The sequence below is a fragment of the Myotis daubentonii genome, chromosome 4 (genome assembly GCF_963259705.1).
Source record: "Myotis daubentonii chromosome 4, mMyoDau2.1, whole genome shotgun sequence".
NCBI classification, from domain to species: Eukaryota; Metazoa; Chordata; class Mammalia; order Chiroptera; family Vespertilionidae; genus Myotis; species Myotis daubentonii.
In genome coordinates this window covers 19,350,066-19,369,179 of record NC_081843.1, presented here as the reverse complement: position 1 = coordinate 19,369,179, position 19,114 = coordinate 19,350,066, and the positions used below count along the sequence as shown (strand labels likewise).

Below are 19,114 nucleotides of genomic sequence, written 5' to 3'. Positions count from 1 at the left end.
TTCTCGACATTATCCATCCATTGATCATTCCACCCATCCATCTATCAATCCATCCATCCATAACATATATACATATACACACATACATCTAGTGTGTAATATATATTTATATGTGTCTGAGCACACAATATACATGTATGTATGTATGTGCATGGATATGTATCTGTGCATATGTAAGTTAATATGTGCATGCATTGTGTGCAAACACAGTATGCATGTGTGTGTATATATTCAGGAGTACGTGCATATGTGTATGTGAATGTGTATATATATATGTGTGTATTCATATTAGTGTGTATATAATAATATTTGCAAATACATACATTTCAATGTGTTCACACTTATCTCTGAGGATGAACTGTATGGGTGTTGTCTGTTCATAGGTTTTCCCCATCCCATGTTTAGTTATTTCTCATATTTTCCTTTATGTGCATATATTGCTTTTTAAAAAAAAAAGTTAATTGAAATACAGTGCTCCTCCAGACATATGTATGCATCATGAGTGTACATAGAAACAATCATTCCCAACGTCCCATCAGCCCCCTAACCATTTGTGCAGCTTATAAAACACAGTAACAGCAATGACAGAGAAGTCTGGGAGCTCAACTCCTAAGAAGAGAGTGTGGGCAGGGTTTTCTTCCCTGGGGGGGAATTCTCTGAGCAGGATAACTTGCTGAGGAGTCAAGAGGGAAATTAAGCGTGATGCTTGAGACCCCTGGTAATTAATTCTGTTGCCTGGGAGGCCTTCCTCCCACGGCATGCAAATCCTAACCCAGGAGGCCTCCAGGAAACGGCGCTGCCTTCCAGCTCCTGCCACTTCCCCGATTCCCCGGGAGCTCTCACCAGGCCTGCTGTCCCATCCCATTAAACAGCTGGCACTCCTGCCCAAACCCCAAGGCACAGAGAGGGTGCTTTTCTGGGAAAATACATGTGGGGAACCCCTGTCTCGGGAGACCTATATCGGAGGCTCAGGAAGTCCTACAGTGAGGGAAACATTAACCCAGGGAGCCCCGCACCCACACTCCATTTTCCCGGACATTCTTTATCTATGTAATGCTTTTGAGAAGAGGGAAGTCAGTCACTTGCTATGCTTCTCTCTCCTATTAGTCTGCATGCTCCTGCAGGCTTCCTCCACGGCCCTTTCATCTTTGCATCTCCTCCTGCCTCCCCAAGTGAACAACAGGAGCCCCCCGATTTTATCCACAGCAGGGTCTAAATACTGGGCACCGGAAGGAGGGTGGATGACATCACTACCTGACCAGGTGAATGAAGTCATGGTCAGGCCAAAGGGTGGGCAACCATCCAGCAAACCCTCTCTCCTGGCCCATTTTCTCCTCTGATCCCGCTGACCTAACAGGAGCTCGGAGGAGTTCCAGGGAGAGGAAGTCACGTGAGATGAGCCAGCGTGTGATGGGTTTCCTCCCTTCCACAGCCCACCATCCCTGCTCCATAGCCCTGGGGTTTCACAGTGTGATGGCGTGCCATGCCAGGAAGGACATGGAGTCCCTTTTGGCATGACATCAACGCCAGGAAAGGACTCCTGGCGAAGGAAGCTCTTTTAATTCCTTAACTCAACACACCAACACTTAACTCTTCCTGGAACTCTATTTTATGAAACACCTAACTGCTCCCAGGGTGTTGTATTTCCTGTTGTGCTAAAGTGGTCTCTACCCTATGTCCAAACTGCCAACAGGGCTTTCCTCTTCCGACTGTCACACTTAATCGTACGTGCACTCCGCCCCATCTCATCCCATTGCTCCCCGCCCTCGGACAGTAAGTTTGTAGCTGCATGGTGGGTGGCAGGGGGTAGGGAGAGGAGAGGGCTCCCACAGAAGTTACTCCCAATTCCATACCACCTCATGGACCTGCATGGATTGGACTCTGATCCTTGAACCTGAGATGAAGATTGACTGGCTGTCATTCGGAATTCTCTGTGTGTTCCTGAAGGGTGAGCAGCAGACCTGTTTCATGGATTGTACCATATCTTTCTCTCAGGAGGACGGTAAAATGCTAGGATGGCTGCACCAAGCCAGAATGAGTCCATCTTTCTATTTGTGTCTGAAACCATACCACTTGTTTGTAACTGTTTTTAAATATATTTTTTAATTGATTTTAGAGAGAAGGGGAGGAGGAGAGATAGAAACATCAATGATGAGAGAGAATCATTGATTGGCTGCCTCCTGCACGCCCCACACTGGGGATGGAACCCACAACTCGGGCATGTGCCCTGACTAGGTATCCAAACGTGACCTCCTAGTTCATAGGTCAACGTTCAACCACTGAGCCACACGGCTGGGCTGTACCCTGTTTTATTATTAAAAACAAATCGTGCCGCTGTACTTAACTCTCAGCCTGCCAGCCCCTAGCACCCACGGCTCCTGGCGCTTGTTTTAAATAATTGTAGAGAGGTGTTGGTCTTAACGGGGAAAGCGGTAAATCCTAATATCATAAAAGCATAGAACTAACGAGATACGAGGTGTTTGCTTCAGGACCGGGGAGAAAATGAGGGAGCATGGCTTTGACTCCAACTCCATCTCCCCACAGTTCAAACATTAAGTTTTCATAGGAACGCCCTGCATTTTGAAATAAAGAAAATGAAAGATTCACAATCTGGCAGAGCAGCTGGCTGCCAGTGTGAGAAAACACGGTAATTATGCTGACCCATTCATTATCGCCGGCTGCAGTGCCGAGCGAGCGAGGCAAGATCCCTCTCAGCGACAAGCAGGTTTTACAGTAATTCTTGCAGGATTTAGATGTTGGGAGATAACATGAAACAGAAGCTGGGCAGCAGAGCAAGGGGGGCACAGGCTGCTAAAAGTGCAGAGCCAGGGTTCCACCTGCACCCCGTTTCCCACAGAGAGAAAATGGCCTTCCCGATGCAGGATAAGGTACTGATGGGCCTTAACACAAGGGTCTTTGGGCTTCTCTCCACAGGCCAGATGCGAGGGGTTCTACTTCTGTTAGAGGAACACAGGGAAGACCGCACATCAGCTCCTGGTGTAAATATTGCTTTCCTGGGGGCCCAGGTCCCCTTACATAAAATAAGGTGGTTCCATAGCTCATGCATTGGAGCAAAAGCCTCCTGGAGAAAGTGTGTGAGGCTGCCCGATGGACGAGCTCAGCTCTCTCTCTCCTGTTGCCAGTCGAGGACTGGCCCAGGGGCCTGCGGGTCTCTGGTTAGTCATCATCACTAATGAGCATGTCCTTCCTCTTTCTTCCTTCTCCTCCTCAATCCCCCCTTCCGCACTTTTTCCTTCCCCCTCCTGTCCTTCCCTCCTCCCTCCCTCTTCCTTCCTCTCTTTATTTGTTAATCTCCTTCTGGACAAGGCTGCCATGAACTTCCCTGGTGTGCAATAAGTCCTCACTTCACATCCTCAATAGATTCTGCGGCTGTAAGAGGAAGGACATACCATATAACAAAACCAATTTATAGGATGGGCTAATTGATACACACAAGAGCTACATTCCCACTGCACCTCATCAACATTATAACAAAACACAGTTACTGGAGGGCCGGCTGTACTGACAATCCAGTAGCTTGGACCCTAGAGCTGAAGGACTCTCGCTGGTGCCGGAATGAATGCAAGCTCCATGAGGGCAGCGAGCTCCTTGGCTCTGTCCACTGATTTACAAGGCTGCCTGGTGCAGAGCAGCGTCAGGTGCCTAACATCGTGCCTGGACTCCTGCTGGTGGTTAACCAATGCCAAGCTGCTTCTTTATGGGGGTAAAGGCCTTACCTCTGTACTTCCCATCTTTCATAACAATGTCTCCTATACAAAATGCCCTGCCCAGCTTTTGCAGAAAAACAGTATGCAAATGACACAATTGGATCTGAATCATGATCCTCATAAAAATAATTTCTGCATCCATACGTTTTGGTGCTGTATTGGCCCAGACATACTAACCCGACTCGGAATATCTTTGATTCTGATAAAAAGGGAGGCAAGTTGGATAAGTGTATTGGGCTTGGTATTACTGCAAACCCTCAACTCGTTTCAGTACCCTTTTATTGCTGCACAGTATCAGGATCTGAAGATCGGTTTCCTGTCCTGGGGAAAAGCAGGACTCACACTTTGCCCCCAGGCAGGTGATACCTATTAAAGGTGCAGCCCCACACAATGCTCCTGGCAGCCCAGCGAATCACAGTCTCTGAAATGCAATGCATTTGTGCAACAAGAAAGAACAGCAAATAGCAATATTTAGAACCCTTAACTTGTCCGATTTGCAGCTGTGCCTTTTATGTGTCCTCCCAGCTCCCTTCGAGGCTGTTCCCCAGTGGCTGGTTTAGGACAGCAGGGCTCTCTTCTCTTGCCACTAAGACAAATCGTCAGCTTAAGGGCAAAAAAAGCCACAACTGTTTGTCAAGCTTCCTTTAGACTCAACCTAAGATGCAACTGCTTTTTCTTCACTTGCCCACCAGGTATGCTGCTTTGTAGATGCTGGGACATGGTTGACTGTATATTTAAAGCAATTACTTGAATAAACACGACCGAAATGGCTTTGTCTTTGGCCCTTCTAGAAAGAGACATCTCATTATGCACTTTCTTTGTGTCTAGACACTTATTTTGTGTTGAGTGAAGGTTATCATGCCATCTACCAACGCCCCAGTTCTGGAGTTTGGATCCAGAAAGTGGGTAAGAAATGTTTAATAAGCCCGAGCTGGTTTGGCTCAGTGGATAGAGCATCAGCCTGTGGACTGAAGGGTCCCAGGTTCGATTCCAGTCAAGGGCACATGGCAGGAGTGTGGGCTCGATCCCTAGTAGGGCTCCCGCAGGAGGCAGCCAATCAATGATTCTCTCAAATCATTGATGTTTCTCTCTCTCCCTCTCCCTTCCTCTCTGAAATCAATAAAAATATATTTTTTAAAAAAGAAATGTTTAATAAATCTAGTGCCAAATGCCAAATGGAAACTCAGAGTATCCTCTCGATGTCTGTTAAATCACTGTTAACAAAAGTCATTCACCTGTCACCCTGCCCAATATTGGTAAATGTCAATTAAAGAACAGCGTTAGAAAGAAAAGACACCAAATTAGAGGCATTTCTGAGCCTCAACGCTGGAGTTTGATTTTTTTTCTAGTTGAACGTCAAGATAATAAACATGTAAACAGGCCATCAATGGGAAACAATGGAGAGTGTTCAGGCTGCCTGATGGATACAGTATAAATCCTTAGTTCTTGGCAGGAGAAGAGAGAGACAAGGGAGGCGAAAACCCATAGGTCCATTATCCTGGAAAGGTTCCCTCTGAAACCTTATCCAGCATGAATCAAAGTGAAAAATCTGATATCACTGCAATGAAAATTGGATTTAGCTCATAAGCTAAAAATGAGTTTCTCCCAAAGAAAACAGGGCACCAGCTTTTCGGAGCAAATACCAATTGAGCATCTTGTTGCTACATCAACAGTCTCAGCCCACCCACTCCCAACCTTCAGCTCGATTTATACCCAGAGCCCATTTTGGGGGAGGTGAGTGGAGTAACCCTCTCGGTAAGTGGGAATAGGGAGTTCTTTCTATACCCTGGAACTCGATGAAACGGAAACTTGAGGGATGAAACTTTAGGGATGTAACAAGAGGCGTGCTGTGATGTGCTGGAGGATCAAAGAAAAAGCAACATTTTTAAATGGAAGAAGCGTGGGTGTATCAACCAGCCCAATGAGCCATTTACCCACGTGTCCGCTGCTTCCAGTCTGTCTCCCCCTCAAAGACAAAGCCTTCATCTCCAACCGTCTATGAGCTCTGCCTTCAATGTATTTACCGTGACAAACACATGCTCGCACCCCTCCCCCTCCGTCTCTTTCACAACGTGGTGCTTACCTTAGAAAATAAACACAAATGAGATCATCTTACCAGCCCAGGAATCCCAAGAGAAGAAACACAAAACCAGTGGAAAATACTTGAGGGTGCTAAACTGCATATTAAAGTTTTAGAGCTCTGGGAGAGATGGCAGAGCAGCAGATGCAAAAGCCGACAGGGGGCAGATTCTACATCAAAGCCGTAAAAATATACAACCGCTTTAATGGGCAATTATTCTTTGCATTTGTGCACTGGGTTGAATTTGCATGAGGTTGCCAGATGCCCAGGAAAAGGTGTGCCATCGGAATGGAGGGGGGGGGCTCTCTTTTTGTCCCCCATAAAGCCACTTCCTCACCACCCCCGCCTTTGAATGTTTCAAGACTGAGAAACCTTCATGCTAATTTGGGGTTGGATTGTTCTGTGGGTAGTTTATAGTAGGAAATATTCACTCACATAATTCTGGGGGTGCAGACGCGATTTCAACAGCAGGCTCACGGTTCTGTGGGATTCCCCTTGGGGGATCTCCTGTTCCATAAGCTGGACCATAAATTAAGAAGTGGCATAATAGGTAACACACTGAAGTGAATAAACAGCCATCTACAGCTCGATTTCAGAGGCAGAGCATCCTGTGATACACATCACGATGAAGAGCCAGAGAGAGGATTTTTTCTCTCCAAATGGCAAAAACATGTTTGTTTAAAATGGATCTCAAATAAAGGTACATCGAATGGGTTTATAACACAGAATTTATACACAACTAGGTCACTATCTTTAAATGACATTACATGGAAAATTGCATGTGATGGGACATATTTAGTTCTGGGTCAAAGTGAAAATGGAAAGGCTTAAATTTTTATTTTTTTAAATTCAGTAATTTCAAGGTTTGGGGGAGGGGGGGGAAGATGGGTACCGCCCATTCTGTCACTTACAAAAAGACCCAAAGAGCCACTTAATTTGTTGGAATCTCCCGTTCTCGTACTCACATATTTTATCCTGGAAACACATATTTGGGATCGACTCTCATTTGATTTAGAAATGCAGGTTGATATTAAATACCGCTGTTTAGAAGTGAATAAATCTACATTTTGGACAAACAGTTCCTTATAGGACACCCTCATTTGAAATGCATTGAATAGGAAAACAAAAATTTCTAATTAATGTACAAGTCTAATCACCATTCTCCACATGGAAGAGTAATTTTTCACTGTTCATTTGCTCGGTTTAATCTCAAAACTGACATAACAGAAACGCAATGTCCTATAAATCTCCACTCACTTGTTTCTTTTAATATTCATATTCCATTGAACTGCAGCTGCTTGTTGCTTCAGTCTATTACAACTTGCAAAAGTGTCGATAAAAATATTATGAAAGGCAAGATGTGTTTCTTCCTGGCTGTGCGTGCCATTTATTTGGGGAAAGACAATAAATGGTTCGTGGATTGTTCCCCGGCCTGCTGCTTGGTGGGTGATTAGTGATTAATTACCTGGCAGCAAATTGACATGGCACGAGGAAATTGACACAGCCCTGATTAATTAACTTTTTATGGGCGGTAGTTACTCACAAAACATTGCGCACCATAATTGAATCTCTCTGCATAACGTCATGGTACAAAAGTTTTAGTCAAATCCAAATTAGCCAGAAGTTTCTAGGCTGTTGTAGGATGTGTGGAAGGGATGGGCAAGGAATTGAACTTGGAGAGAAATGCACATATTTTGAGGGGGATAAAGATGGTGACACTGTACTGGCCGGACCGCCCGGGCTGAAGTCATTGACCTGAATCTTAGCTGTATGAGGCTAAAAGGCCTCATTTACCCCCAGCCTCTGGCTGCTGCTTCTCGGTTGCTCCTGCAGGTTCTGTCTTTTGTTCGGTCTCTACCCGGTGAGTTAATTTCCTCATTCACATCTTGGGTCCCACATCATCTCCTCCTCCAAGCCTTTTCCTCTCAGCTGTACCCTCCGCCTCCTACCTGCCCCCACAGTCTCTATCACGCCTCCCCACCCACTCCACTAACCGCACTTTCAATATCTTATTTGATTGCAACTTTATTATATGTCTCTGTGTTGGCATGTCCTGAGGACTTTATTTTGGTCAATACTGTATCTACAGCACCTAGACCAAAATGGAAAGGCTTAAATTTCCTTTGGCGGTCGAACGACCCTTTCACAGGGGTCGCCTAAAACCATCCTGCATATCAGATATTTACAGTATGATTCATAACAGTAGGAACATTACAGTTATGAAGTAGCAACGAAAATAACTTTATGGTTGGGTCACAACATGAGGAACTGTATTTAAAGGGCCAGAAGGTTGAGAACTACTGACCTAGAAGGTTACCTGGTAAGCCCTACAATGTTTATGGATTATATGGTCAGGTAAACTAGAATGCCAGAGTAAGTGGTCCAGTTACAGAGGAAAAGTGGGTGATGCTCCATGAACCTGTAGGACTTGCTAAGATGCGGCTTAGGAAGAATGCAGATTCGACAAGAACCTGGTGTAGTGAGAACATTAGTGGTGAGGGACTCTGGGCCTTACGTGCCTAAAAGTTCCGGCAGTGATAACTGGAATAATCCAAGCAAAGTCGTGAATACAGCTAGCAAATGGCACTGCCCCATACTCCATTGTCAATGCAGGAGATATGACTGCGTGTTATAACAGCTACTATTTACTCGCACTTGCTAACCTCCAGATCCATCAGTTAACTCACCAACTCCTTACAAAACTATAGAAACCAGGTATAATGACTATCTTGCTTTCCTGGGAGGAACTAAAGACACAGAGCAGCTCAGAATCTCACCCAATTATCTGAACTCAAGCATCTTAACACTTGAGAGGCTATCAGCTTATCTATTACCCAACAGGCAACTAGGACAAAGGCATCCCATGTCAGCCTTGGACAAGGCTTTCTCCATTTTCCTTCCTTCCCATTGTCTGTACAAGCTGCTGTTATCATTTCCTTATATCCAAACCACATCCAAAAACACCAGCCCCAATTCATCATGGGCTGAGTTCATCTGCAGAGGAATCTGTCGACAAGTCGCCCTGAGACCTCGATGTGCTCTTTGTTGGGTAGGGGCAGGGGTAAAAGTGGGGGAGGGGGCAGGTGCATTGCTAACCTTCTTTATTTATGTTCTGAGATTTCAAGACACCTGGAAGGGCTTTGCTCCTTTTCTACTAATTGGATACAGGCCGCAGGGGTCACTACTGATTTATGTTCCCAATAAGAGTCCAAGGCAAGCTGTTTCCCTTCTCTACTGGGGCTTATCTCCACATCTGGATGCGAGCCTGGGGGGTCGTATAGAATCCAGAAATGTTGGGGAAATGGGCTCTCCCAGCTACGGACCTGGGCTGCACGAGAATGGTGTTACACACACAAACCTCATCACTGTCAGAATAACAAGCTCCTTATGACTCAATTCAACTAGAATTTTTCTCCAAGATTTGGAAGATTTGAGCAAGAAACTTTCATAATATTTGGGAGTGTTGTGCTTTTTTTCTGAATAGAATTGATTTAATAGTGTTATCAGTTATTACTTTACTCACAACATGGCTGGAAATAAATATCTTCCTCTGAAAGAAATGTGTCATGGACTAATAATAATAATAATAATAATAATAATAATAATAATAATAATAATATCAGCAACAACAATAGTGCAATGAACACACAGAGATGTACTCTAAATGTTGAGTCTGGTGTCACCAAAGCAGAAATGCTTCCAAACTTAAAAACAAATTCAAAATACTGCAGCAAAACCACACCCAACGCTCATGCACAGGTATTCTTTCATCATTCATGTCTGTGCAACTTTGAATGAGGACAGAAGCCTTGGTTTGTGACTAATTGCCACACTCCTCTGCCTACCTCCCGAAGTGAGCTGCCTCTTTTCTCCCAGGTTACAAATGGTCAGATTAATCCAACAGAAAGGTGCTGACTGCCATGGTGGCTGCACGTGCAGTGATGGGCTTTTACTGCGCACAAGACATATTTGTTATCTGTCTACGCACAGGTATTGACAATATCCCCCGGGGCAGGATTTTTGTAACACTTCCTCCCGCAAAACAAGAATGAATCTCAATCTTGGAGTGTTTGACTTGGCAGGACCACAGAAGGCTTTGCAAAAGTGCTTTCTGTCATTTGATGGGATGTTGAAGACAAAACTGGGAGATGCTGAGGTCTATTTTAATTTGGATGAAGGGATTTGCCAAAATCTATTTGTTTGACAAAACCTGTACTGGTGTTAAAATTTAGCTTTTTTTTTCAGGCAGCCATGGGAAAAAGTCAAATAATTTCTATAAATAATTACTTTATCGAGTGCATATACACAGTAAAGGCTCAATTGCTAAATCATTCATGATCTAGCTAACAGCTGGCTGAAACAGCAAGCTTGGTGAATTGCCTCTCCAGGTAGGAAACAGGGCAAGTGAGATAAATTAGCTTCCTTATGTTGGGCTGGATTTCCATGACTCTCTGGGGTTGCTGCGGCTCCACACACGAGGCCCTCGGAGGGGGTGGCAGTGGCTCACTGGATGGGGACACGATGCCAAGGCATCAATCATTTCGCCTCCAGCCATCGCTGTGGGTGTAGCTTGTTGAGGCCATCTGATTTTCAGAGCCAGCTTCCAGATTTGAAAGACTGAGTCCTGATGCTTTGAGTGACACCCTAAGCCAGGGGTGGAGAACCTTTCTCTGCCGAGGGCCATTTAGATACTTATATCATCATTCTGGGGCCATACAAAATGATCAGCTTAAAAACTAGGCTGCTATATTAGGTCAAACATTTCATTAACTCACCCATAAGGCTTTGGCTGAGCCAGACCAAATGATTTCCCTGGCCTTGTAGGGTCCGTGGGCCGGATGTTCCCCACCCCTGCTAAGCAAGCCATTTGGACCTAGGGATCCCCCACCTGATGTCAGAACTGGAGCCATCCCCAGACCCCCATGTAGATAAAACTGAATGAAGGAGACATGCAGAAATGATCCAGTTGTCCAGGCACTAGACCAACATAAACCTTCCAGACCAGCTTCTTTGGTGAACTTTCTACAGTCCTGCAGAATATGGCTTCTAAGAAAAAAAGGGAATGATCAGTCCTTTGTTTGAGGAGCTACATTGCTTCAAGCAAATGGAAAGGTTTTTCCACAACAATATTTGATGCTCACAGGTGAGTGGGTATCCATGAATACCTTCACAGCAAAGAGGCTAGGCCAAGGTCACACCTCTAGTGTAACCATGACAATTTAAGCCCAGCTCTGCCTAATTTCAGCTCTTCTCACTAAACCATGTGGATACTCAAAGAGAACTTTGTAGAACCAATACTAGGGGCTAAAAACTATCTTTGGACGAGTAATACTCCATTACATATACATGCACCACATCTTCTTTATCCAATTTTATACTAATGGACATTTAGGTTGCTTTCATATCTTGGATATACAACGGAATATTACTCAGTCATAAAAAAGAATGAAATCTTGCCATTTGCAACAACATGAATGGACCTACAGGATATTATGCTAAGTGAAATGTCAGACAGAGAAAGACAAGCACCGTATGATTTCACTTACATGTGGAATCTGAAAAGCAAAAACCGTAAAATAAGCAAACAGAACAGAAATAGACTCATAGATACAGAGAACAAACTGATGGCTGCCAGATGGAAGAGGATTTAGAGGCTGGGTGAAAAAAGATGAAGGGATTAAGATGTACAAATTTGCAGTTATAAAAACAGCCATGAGTATGCAGAGTACAGCATAGGCCAGTGATGGCGAACCTTTTGAGCTCGGTGTGTCAGCATTTTGAAAAACCCTAACTTAACTCTGGTGCCATGTCACGTGTAGAAACTTTTTGATATTTGCAACCATAGTAAAACAAAGATTTATATTTTTGATATTTATTTTATATATTTAAATGCCATTTAACAAAGAAAAAATCAACCAAAAAAATGAGTTCGCATGTCACCTCTGACACGCGTGTCATAGGTTCGCCATCACTGGCCTAGGCAATACAGTCGACAATATTGTAATAACTATCTATGGTGTCAGGTGGGTACTAGACTTATGCGGGGGGGAGGGGGGGTGGCTCCCTTTGTAAGTTATATGAATGTCTAACCACTATGCTGTACAACTAAAACCAATATAATATTGACTGTCAACTGTAATTGAAAAAACTAATTAAAAATAAATAAATAAAATGATCTTTGGGAAATGGTGCTTAGATCCCTGTAGCATTCACCAAGGATGGGGATAATATATGTCCTTGAGCAGGTGTGCCCATAGAGGTGGTTCTTTTATCTTTGTTTGTTTATTTTTCCATAAAAAGTGACGGCGTACCAGGAGTCCACATGACATGCCAACAAAACCCCAGGAGACAGATCTAAAATGCATGGTGTGTTATTTGGTCCTGAAAGCTGCATTTTGTTCACACTCCCCACAAGCTCTCCAGGAGCGACAAAATAGCTTTACATAAATGAAAACATGATTTAAGAAATTGATGGTTTTGGAGTTCTTAGTGAAGCAACTGTTTAAATGATCGTGTTTAAATGAACTATGCCGGGCTCTTTTCCCTCGATGGGAGACAAGCTCAGCTTCCCTGTTATGTATCTCCACGCTGCGCAGGGAGATTCACTTTTGAAGAGAAATAAGGCAAAGGGAGGAGGGGGCCACCTCTGCAGTTGGACACCTTTCTATGCAAGAAGCACCAAGAGTCCCCACCCCAGCACTTGAATTATATGAGTGTCATTGGATGTTCTTACTTCCCCCCTAACATGCTCACTCCCAGCCCTGCAGCCAATGAGAGGGCGTGGCTCCACCTGCAAAGCCAGGTCCCGGGAATGCACACCTGCACCATGGTATCAAACTGCTCCCCTTTTATTCCAGGAATCAATCAGGTCTTAGCTTTGGCCCCTGCAAAGTTCATGTTCAGAGCTCTGAACTCAGAATAGAGGTTTGTGGGTGTTTTCTTTTTTTCTATTTTAAATCCACATTAGTTTGAGAAAGCCAATGACATGCAGATGAGCGCATAAAAAACATAGCTTCTCAACCCATTGAAGGATTTCCCTCTGGCCCCTGGCAGGGGCTGGTGGAAGGTGGGCATGGTGGAGGAGTTTAATGGGGGAGCTGCACCAGGCAGTCTGCGGCTCCTCCTAAGAAAAGCGAGCGTTAAAAAGTGCTTTCTGTCAGTGGGATCACAGGACTCGGGTTTCCAGGGAATTCCCCCAGAACAACTGCCTCGCTGCCTTTCAGAAACGTCTCATCTTGGCCTTGTTCGCTGGCTGTGCGTGCACAGGAATCCCAGGACAACGTGGTTTATTGTTTTAATATCTGTCTGACACAAAGCAAACCATCCTCTGGTGACTCCTTATCTGTCATATGTGTTTCTGTGAAAGAAATATCAAGACAAATAAGATGTTTGGGGGCATACCGCGGGATGGCAGGTTTTGCAATCGGCGGTCTTTTGCAGAAGGGAGACCCTCATCTGAAAAAGAAGCAAGCCACCATTCCACATGGAGATTAATAGCCAAAGCGCCGGAGAGCCGAGAGCAGCTGCCTGGGATGTGGCTCCTCTGCAGATTCTTCCCTTGAAGAAACTAAGGGTGGAGTGTGTCTTACTAGTGATTTTTTAAATTTTCCTGAAATGGATTTTTTTTTTAAAAAAAGGACAAAGCAGAAGTAATGGGATTATTACTATTCAGCCAAAGTAACCACACGGATGTCGATGAGGAAGCTAACCCAGTTGGGCTGGAAATAGTGGGTACTGAAAATACAAATGAACCTCTTCTGAAAACTGGTGTCCAGGCAGAATCACTAGGGGGGAAAAAAACACTCTTAAAAGTAACCTCTTAATCAATGAGAGATGTGCTGGGCCGTGGGAGCGCAGGGCAGATGGAGCAAAGCGAGGGGATGGTCCTCGGGCGATGGAGAAAGAATGGTTCCCGGGGTCCCTTCATCAGCAGTGGCTGCTGACAACTGGGGACAACCCCTGTTCGGTCCATCAGGTGTGTGCTATGATTGGGCGACAGGCAGAGCTTGGCCCATGGTAGGTGTCTCCAAATCTCTTACTCCATGAATTCAACGAGGGAACTAGGACTGCAAAAGCTAAGTGTATCTGTCTATAGTGTGGAATGATGGGGAAGGCAGTGATATTTAGTTCACCTACCAGGAGGTGTTAGCAGTGGGTAAATCTCCTATTGGGAAAGACCTCCCAAATATCCCTAGGAGTAGTGTGTTTGCAATTCTGAGATCTTAGCCTTATATATCTGTCTATCATGTATCTTCTCTATGAGAATGTAGGCACTATAGAGTCAACTTGTGGATCCCATGTTCATGTAGCAGTCACAGTGCATAGAATGGTACCTGGCATATGGAAAGAACCTGAATGGTTGAATAAAGTGATGCCTTTTCAATCCCCTGCCCCATCAAAGGACAGATGAGTGAGGAGGAAGGACTTGTTTCAGAGGCAGTGACAGAGGGCACACGCTGTCACCATAATGCTGAGTCATGGACACAGGAGGAATGACGCACTGGCTGATTCCGGATCAGAAGGATCCCCCTGAGCATCTCTGGGAGCCAGCATTGGGCAGTGTGCGGGAGGAACCAGAAGAGGCCTGGGTGGAGGGTGAGGGGTCCTGGGAGGGCGGAGAGAGTCTCACTATCCATCCCAGGAAAACAGCACCACAACAAAGCCTCCACAGCCAGATCTGTTTGTTGTTTATTGTGAGAGCAAAACTACATCAGTCGAACTTGTATCTAGAGTGAATTTGTGTCTACATTCTAATTGAATATGTACCAGGGAGAGCGTGTTCTTTTACATGCTTACCTTCCATTATTTGTCTTAAAATGTGACAAAATAATTCAAAATGCCAAAAATGCATGAGGGTGCACATTGAAAAGAAGTCTCCTTTGCCCTAGATGGTTTGGCTCAGTAGATAGAGCATAGGCCTGCAGATTGAAGGGTGTCGGGTTTGATTCTGGTCAAGGGCACATGCCCGGGTTGCAGGCTTGATCCCCAATGGGGGGGGGGTGCAGGAGGCAGCTGGCCAATGATTCTCTCTCATCATTGATGTTTCTATCTCTCTCCCTTTCCCTTCCTCTCTGAAATCAATAAAAATGTATTAAAAAGAAGAAGTCTTTTTTTATCTCCACCCCCAGGGAGCCAGCTGCCTTGTGCCCTGCCCACTTATTTATTTATCTTTATTGCTGAAAGTCTTACAGATGTCCCATTTTATTTTTTTATTTTATTGATTTTTTTATAGAGAGGAAGGGAGAGGGATAGAGAGTTAGAAACATCAATGAGAGAGAAGCATTGATCAGCTGCCTCCTGTACACTCCCTACTGGGGATGTGCCCACAATCAAGGTACATGCCCCTGACCAGAATCGAACCTGGGACCCTTGTGTCCACAGGCCGATGCTCTATCCACTGAGCCAAACCGGTTAGGGCCAGATGTCCCATTTTAAATGATGGTCTGACAAAGGGGTTGGTAACCTATAGGCCAAATCTGGCTTGAAGACAGTTTTGTAAATAAAGTTTTATTGGAAGCACAGCCACACCTATTCATTTATGTATAGTCTATGGTGAGTTTCAAGAGACCAGATGGTCCATAAGACTGGAACTATTTACTCTCTGGCCCTTTAAAGAACAACTTTGCCAACTCTGGCCAGGCAGAGCAGCCGGGGGAAGAACGGCCTCTTCAGAAATCCAGGGATGAGAAGGACAACAGGGGCTGAGCACAGAGGCTGGGCAGCTGCTTAGTTTCTGCGTGACCACCCCCTGTGTGGATGTTTCCAGAAGCAGAGCAGGTGGCACTGCTGTTTTGCAGCCACTGGCGGGAAAATTTAGAGACCAGGAAAGGTGGAAGTCTTGAAATTCTGTTAGGCTGGGTTCACGTTGATCTGGCTGTGGGACACTGCAAAGTTCCTTACTCCCTCTGACCTCAAATTTTCTCATGTAAAAGGAGGCAGAATAATCACACCTATTTCATAGTTACCTTGTGAGGATTAACTGAGAAAGTTCATATGCATGGTTAGCAGAATGCTCAACATATAGGAACTTCTCAATACCCATTTATTATTATTATTTTATATATCAGGCCTGGAACTAGGGTAAGATTAGTTAGGCACTCACCTTGGGTGTAAAATTTAAATGAGGGACCACCAAATAACAAGTAATCAAGATAAAGTATAGTTCGGTGCAATTATAAAAAAAATAAAATTATTGTAAACAATTTCACGAGAAACAGACTATCCAAATTTAAATAAAGAGCCCTGGCCAGTGTGGCTCAGTTGGTTGGGCACTGTCCTGTGCACCAAAAGGTTGCTGTTTCAATTCCAGGTCAGGGGCATGCCTGGATTGTGGGCTCAATCCCTGAGGTCACAGGAGGCAGCAGATCCATGTTCTGCTCTCACATCCATTTTTCTCTTTCTCTCTCCCTCTTCCCTGCCCTCTTCTCTAAAGTATATCAATAGAAATATATTTCTAAATTTTAGATAAAGAGGTGCTATGCTGAGCCATATTGGATCCTAAGGCAAAATAAAAATTAATAATAATCATCCTATCTTTAGGAAACCTGTTGATATTTATTCCATGAAATTTTTCCATTAAACGTCAATATTTTGAAATATTGATTAATATACTATTCACCTTGATGACTGAGCTTTCTGGAGCCTCTGTACATTTTGTCTGAGGGGAGTGCCTCACTTTCCTCAACCTAGTCCCAGATGATTCTACTCTAGAAACTATTAGAAAAGCCTTTCTGCGAGGCTGCCAGGAAGCTCTGAGTTACTGGAAAGAGGGAAAAAGAAGATGTGTGGGTTTTTTTTAAACCGATGTATCAGTAACACAATGCCCTGGATGTGCCCTTTCTATTATTGAACTCAGTCTAGTGACATTTTCTGTACTGGGCAGAAGAAAGAGGAAGCCATAAATTAACAGAGGCCATTGCTTTAATTACAGAAACCAATGGAAGCTCTATCCATTACCTAAATGCAGAAAATGCAGGCCTGATTTATGTATGTTTCTGCCACTTAAATCATTGTTTTATGAATTCCACACAATTACTTCCATACAATCTTCAATCAATATATCAATTAAAACTATGCTACTACCACTTGCCCTTGAGTTTCATAAAAGTGAATAGAGGAGATGATTTTGCATTTTGATAACATTAAGGTTTCTGAGCATTTGTCTGTGATAACAGATTTTTTTCCTCCTTGTTGTCAGGGGTGAAAATTTAGGAGGAATAAACAGTTATCTTCCTTTTATTTCAGGATTTGTCTTCGTATGGATTGAAAGTGGTGGCTTCCATGTAACTATGTGAAAATACTTGTTTGCATTGATAAGCATGTAGAACCATACAGAAATTGCTGCTGAAAAATGCTTTTTTTTTTTTTTTTCTGAGCCGTTGACAATGAAACTGGCCCCTCTGTGTCAAGGTGTTTCCTATGGACTAAAGTCTGCTCACTCTCCAAACCCTAAATTCATGTGTTGACCCTTAAATCCCACTATGATAGTACTTAGAAATGGGAGGTAATTAGGTTTAGATAAGGTCATAAGGATGGGGCCCTTAGGAAAGGATTAGTGCCTTTAGAGTGTCATATGAAGACACAGTGAGAAGGCCATCATCTACCAGCCAGGAAGAATTCTTACCAGAACAGATCATGCTGGCACTATGGTGTAGTAACAAAAGAAAAGACAGATATATTTGCCTATATAATTAAGACTATATGCTGGAATGTAAGCAAAACCAAATGACCAAAATAGGATAGATATTGGCAACATCTATCCTATACTCAGGTTATTCTCCCTGATGAATAATGATCTCTCAATGTGAATTAAAATAAATGAGTAAACACATGAGAGAAATGAGCAGATGTGTACTGAAAAGTCACTCGTGGTAACATCCAAACGACAATTAAATTTTTGAAGGATGATGCTCTTCACTAGGAGAAAGGCAAATGCTCACTGGAGCAAACTGAGATGCTATTTTTCATCCATCCAATTTGCAAAATTAAAGAAAAAGCAAAATATGCAGGTGCTGGCAAGAATGTTTGGATGGAACAAACAGACCCATGTTTGGGAGACTAGATGTAAAATGTAAAGCCCTGGTGTGTCAGGGTATATGTAAAAATGTTTGTGGGGTGGTATAAAAAGGAGCTTGAACTACCATGGATAGAGAATGGTTGAATAAACTGCGGACCACCCACGCCATGGAACAGCATGACACTATCATAAGACTTAACAGGAGATGGTCCATGTGTGTTATGCAATGAAATGAAACATGATTCGTATGTGTATACTGCCCCCCTGTTTAAATTGTACTATTACCACTACCCCTTGCATGCGAGTCTGCCCTTCTTTGCATTATTATGAAAACATGTGGAAAGATACTTATCAGGGAGTCAATGTGAATGACTCAAAAGAATTTGTGTTTTTTAATAAAGTGGGACTATTTTACCATGTTATTCCATACGTGTGTGTTTCGGTTTATTGGCATGTTTCCCCGATTATAGTGAGCCCATCCATGTCTCTTTTGTCATTGAAAATCTATTCATAAAATGGTAAAGAAAATAAAGCTGATAGTATTTACCTCCTTCTGGAAACATCTACTCCATATGGAAATGAGGGTGAGTGATTGCTGGCTTTGCCCATCCCTATTGGAGGTGGGCTTTCATATTTATGGAACCAATGATTTACTGCTGCGTGTTTCAAAGAGTAGAAACCAGAGTAATGCCTTAACTTGGAAGAGAGGTGAGATGTTCTTTACCTTCTACTTGTTCTTTACCTTCTACTTCGGCCTGGAGACATGTTTATATTATGAATTCATTGTGTGCAGACAGTGCTAATGTGGCTGGTGCCTTTCACTTGGGACAGGCAAGGCCTACTGACCACTGGTCTAGGGGTTGTACTATTTGCTACTCAAAGCAAACACATGATTAATCAATTAATTAATATTATTTTAAAATTGCCCTGGCCGGGTGGCTCAGCTGGTGTGTCATTCTGTACACCAAAAAGTTGCAGGTTTGATTCTCCATCAGGTCACATACCTAGGTTTTAGGTTCAACCCCTGGTCAGGACACATACAGGAGGTAGCTAATTAAAGTTTTTCTCTCCATTAATCTCTCTCTATATCTCTGTTCCTCTTTCAAATTAATTTTAAAAAGTTGTTTTAAAATGATTAAAAGTATTTTATTAGTTTAATTTAGTTGATTAAAATTAATATCTTAAGACAACAATATTAATACTACATGTTTTGCATTTGGGGCAAGATAATCTTCCCTTATTCTCTGGAGTTTTGCTCTGACTTTATTTAAGTTTGATAGAAAGTAGGCC

The 19,114-nt window shown here is 43.5% G+C and overlaps 1 protein-coding gene across 29 annotated transcripts in view; it reads right to left on the bottom strand.

Annotated features, from left to right (window-relative positions):
• The window catches only part of RBFOX1 (RNA binding fox-1 homolog 1), a 1,463,300-nt gene that overhangs the window by 60,663 nt on the left and 1,383,523 nt on the right, over positions 1-19,114 (bottom strand). The gene's annotated exons all lie outside the window — the stretch shown is intronic.